General features: G+C 40.3%; 1 protein-coding gene across 1 annotated transcript in view; it reads left to right on the forward strand.

Moving 5' to 3' along the window:
• The window catches only part of rnf38 (ring finger protein 38), a 39,926-nt gene extending 37,634 nt beyond the window's left edge, over positions 1–2,292 (forward strand). The window contains 1 exon segment of the mRNA XM_047816389.1: positions 1–2,292. This exon segment is cut by the window's left edge and continues 81 nt beyond it. The gene's annotated coding sequence lies outside the window, so the exon portion shown is untranslated.
• Positions 2,293–5,000: the final 2,708 nt, after the last annotated feature.

A 5,000-nucleotide genomic window follows, 5' to 3' on the forward strand; every position in this document is an offset into this window, starting at 1 on the left:
CTCCATCCTCCACACACACTCTGCATACACACCCTGTCCCACCAGTTTTTGTGGACTTTTCCATTGTCTCAACACACTGGACTTCCTTCAAGACACACACACACTTTTTTTTTTCCCCAACAGTAAAAGTTCTGTGACTCACTCCTGTTGGTGTCACATTGTTGTTCTTCTGAAAAGCAAGCACAGCTGTCTGAACACGCACGCGCGCACGGGCGCGCACACACACACACACACACACACACACACACACACACACACACACACACACACACACACACACACACAGTTATACTAATCCCATCACTGCCATTTCTCTCATCTTTATTTTGTATAGATTTTTTTTTAATCTTCAGATGGGTACAAGGTGACAGCTCATTGTGTGTGTGTGTGTGCCCTAACATTCCAGATCATGTCAATTTAATTTGTGTGAGGAAACAAATGTCACGGTGTGTGTGCATGTCTCTCCACCCTCAGCCTTTTCCTTTACAGATAAAAAATATTGCATATAAATGTATGTATGTATCAATATAGAGGGATGGAATAACACAAAAAAAGAAGAAATTGTGTTCTTTTCTTCCAAAAATGAGGAATTTTTTTTATCTATATATTTAGGTGGGTGGGGTTTTGCTCAGTTATGTTCTAGCAGTCTTATAGAATTGGAATACTGTGAGCTTGAGCACGCGCGTGTGTGTGAGATGGAACGTGTGTGTGTGTGTGTATCTTTTGGTTACTTGTGTGTTATTTATCCTGTATGTGTGGTACAGAACACTGGCTTCCCGGTCTCATGTCTGCTCTCATCTCTCATCGGCTGCAATCGCTCGCGTGTCAGGAGGCGCCCTAATAGTGGAATTTTATTTTTATAGGCTCTCCTGCCCTAAGAGTCCATTTTTCTTTCTTTTCCGACGCCCCGACGTTATCCCGGAAAAGAAGGACGTAGTCTTCCTTCCATACCCATCTTTTTGTTATTATTATTATTATTTAGTAAAATATCCTCTCTGGTCTTGGCAGGTTATTGATTCACGTTTCCACGTAGCATTTCGAGACAGAACCCTTAACTGTGAGCTCGGAGCTTGAGGGGAAGCCGTTTGTCACTCGTTCACGACACAAAGACCTAGTTGATTGCTAATAAAAACGCTTGTTTGCATTATCTTAAGCATTAACGACATTAGATCTCTTTCAGTTTGTCGTCTCTTCTCATTTCTAACACGAGTAAACTTTAAACTCCTCGCACAAGTTTGTTTTCTTTTTTTTTGTTCACAGTGAGCAAACATCCCCACCCTCAAGCTCTTTCTAGTTTCCTCGGTTCATCCTTTCTTGTTAGGTTTGTTAACACGACGCATGATGAGATCGGTACTGCCGCTGGTCTCTGTTGTCTGCGGTATCTTCAGACGAGCTCAGCAAAAAATTAAACCTTCATGTTAAAGCGGAGAGAAAGTGACGTGCACGTTTATTTGGGTTTTGTACTCAGCACTACATCGTTCAGCACTTAGGATCATTTCCCAAATGATGCAGTTCAACTTTATCACAAGTGTAAAATCAGATAGCACAGAGGTGTGTGTGTGCGCGGGTGTGTGTGTAAGAATGGCATGTTAGAATTTGCTTTATTTCATTTTATTATAAGAGACAAACTAAACTAATTTCCTTTCTCTCTCTCTCTCTCTCTCTCTCTCTCTCTCTCTCTCTCTCTCTCTCTCTCTCTCTCTCTCTCTCTCATATATGTCTCAGATTCTCTGTGTAATAACCTGCCATAGACCCTTCATAGGATTCACATAACAGTGACTATTCCTGCCTCAACCTGGGTGTGTGTGCGCGCCAGTGAAAGTGTGAGCGAAGTGTAATAAACGGTTACATTGTCAAGCTCTCGTAGCTCGCAAACCCGTAGTGTCTTAACTGCAGTTGCCTTTCAGCCATTCTCCAGCATCGTCCGGTTCAGCGTCACGTGTCGCATCGTATCGCCGATACAGCGATCGCATCGTCGTGATACTCCTCTAGTTCTTCTCAGATCACTTTACTAAACCTGAGGTTTTACTTTATATGTATTTTCCCTCCTGCTTGGTACAATAGCAGTTACCTCATTTTTATTATTTATGGTGTTTTTATTTTGCTTTTGTTTTGGTTTTTCTTTTCTTTATTTTTTATTTTTTGTTAAACGAATGAGAGCTTCTGATCCTTTTTTTTTAATAAGTGTTTTCCATTAAAAATACAATTGTATCGTTTAAAATGTAGTTTCTTATGTATAATATCTGTAACCAAAATCATTTGAAGGCTTGATATAAAAATTTTTAACAAACATTTGTACATTTTCTATGAGAGTTATTACTAGTAACGCTTTACTAAGTAGTGCAATGATTTTGTTGTTTTAGTTTTGATTTTCCTCTCTGACCCCAATTCCCAGTCTTTTGGATTTCAAAGGGTGGTTCAGTAATAAATGTATAATGTTCTCTTCCACAAACCCGACTTTTTTTTTTATTTCCCTTCTCTGACATTTCATTTTTCCATAATAACGACTCAGGGGGAAACTGTTACAAGAGGAAATCTGTGCAAGATTTAATTCTTTAATTCTCTCCATGGCTGGTATCAAAAAATATTCATTGTAGGGCCACTGATAAAACCCTGATACGTGATTTTAAATAAAACTATTTAATGCCCCTGTGTTTTAGTTTAAGATCATATTTGTTTATCTTACGCTTTCCATGCAGTAATGTTGGCAATGGTAACCAACAGAGGGCACCATAATACACCGTTAAAGGGTCTTTTTCTATTATATTAATAATTTGAAGGACAGACAGTAGGTCATGGCAACTCGACGACAAGAAATCAATGGAAAATAATAAGCTTTATTAGTTCTACTGAATGGGGGGGAAGAACAACTTCACCAGGTTCACATGACCTCATGGTCTTGAAGTGTAAAATGCCTTAAAATCATAAAAACTCTAGATGTTTGAAAAATGGAGTCTTTCCTTTATATCCCAGATTGCAGCTACACCACAGGACTCCTTGTGATCCTCAATGTAGTTACACCACATACTTCAATGAACCCAGTAAAGCAATTCCCATTTACTCTAGTAGGGCTTGTGTTGTGGAGACCAGAGGTTATACTGGACCACATCTATCACAAGCTTCACTGGGCCTCACTGGAGCACTACAGACCCTACTGGTTCGAGTGGAACAGCCCCACAGCAGGTCATGGTCCTGCCACTGTAGCTCCATCACAGGCCTTATTTGGTCAGATGATGCAGTACAACTATGAGCCTTATTTGGTATCATTTCACAGCTCCATTACAGGCCATTAGGTCCCATGGTGTGGCTCAACCAAAGGCCTATTCGAGCAACCTCTTGTGTCTAATAGTGCAACAGGCTTTATTTCTCCACTACAGATGCCTGAAACTGACTGGTGACTCCATTGCAGTCTCAGTTGAACCAGATGAACAGATCGACCACAGCTGTCCTTGGGCCCAGTATTATGGTTCCAATATTTTTTTTTTTTGGTTCCAACACCACAGCTCCACCACGGGCACTACTGGGGCCAAGAGCACTGCATCACCACAGAGTCTCAGTGCTTGAACAGAGCAGCTTTGGGTAAAACAGCTATTCTTTTTCCCAAAGATTTTTACAGATTAAATTAAGTGCTCGGTTCCCTCCCTCTCTGCATGCAAGGTTTTTCTTTTCTTACGGAAAGTAAACTCACATTATACAGTATATGTTGCTTCTCGATTCTGTCTGATTAGATGGTGGCCATCACAGCCAGCAGAAGATTATTTTAATCATGTTCAAACCCACATAATGGGCACAAGATGCAGTGTAAATAGGTCAAACCGACTCATAAACTGCCCTCAGACATTTGAATGTGTGTGCATTGTAATCTTACAGCAGTGGTTAATCAAACGGCTTAAAAGGTTTCCAAGCAGGCCGCAAAGCAGCTAAACGTTGATAACGATTTATTATGATGCAGCGCCACCACAAATTTATATTAGACAAAAGTTCTTCAAAACTGTAGAATCGAAACTCATTTTTTAAAACCATGTTTAAAACAACACATGAGCCACATGACATAATTAGGTCAGACTCCAAAAGGGACCTTGGGAGCTCACCAGGCTCTAGCCATTTTTGCTTTTTTGGAGTAAAAACAGTGAAGGAAGTAACCTTGGATTAAATCGTTAAAAGCTTCTAGAAGGAGAGAGAAGAAGAGAGATGCAGGTAGGTGAGAGCAAGATATTAGAAGATGAAAAGAAACTCCTAGTGATTTTGGCTTAAACAAACAGTATTTACCTTTAGCTCTGCCTTCATTGACTCATAAATACCTTTATTTTGTACAATACAAAGACCAAATATACAAAGAATTTGCATTTCAGATGCAAAATCCACAAACCCAGAGATTCCTCTTACATAACCATTTCCCCTCCAAGAAAAATAGTATATTGCTCAAATCCACACACTGCTGCATGAATTCACATTCATATTTTATTCATGAACGGCTTGCAGATTCCAAGAGACAACCACTTCGCTAGAAGTTTTAAACAAGGCTCCGGGATATTTTGAGATTCTTCAGTCATGGCTGGTTTGGAGAAAATCTGTTGTACGTTCTAAAGCATGACAACATTTTCATTCTGCATCCTGCAAAACATGTCTTCGTCCCTCATCTGCTCTTGAGATGCTTGTACACACTTTGGGCAAGGAAGAGAGACTGTCTGTGTGTGTGTGTGTGTGTGTGTGTGTGTGTGTGTGTGTGTGTGTGTGTGTGTGTGTGTGTGTGTGTGTGTGTGCGCGCACGCGTGTGTGTAAGAGAGAGCGTGTGTCCGGACCAATTCTCTAATGTCCAGCTTATGCAATCTGTCCCCAAACCCAAGAGCAGCAGCTGCAGAAACAATACTGCAAAAACGCTAACGTAATGCAACAAAAAAGTGTCTGAAGTGTTTGCGTATTTAAAAAAAGTTACTGGTTATTATTTTAGCAGTGTTCACTAACTCTTTTTCTCTGCCCACAGTGGATACAAATGGATT

The sequence above is a fragment of the Tachysurus fulvidraco genome, chromosome 7, assembly GCF_022655615.1.
Source record: "Tachysurus fulvidraco isolate hzauxx_2018 chromosome 7, HZAU_PFXX_2.0, whole genome shotgun sequence".
Lineage (NCBI taxonomy): Eukaryota > Metazoa > Chordata > Actinopteri > Siluriformes > Bagridae > Tachysurus > Tachysurus fulvidraco.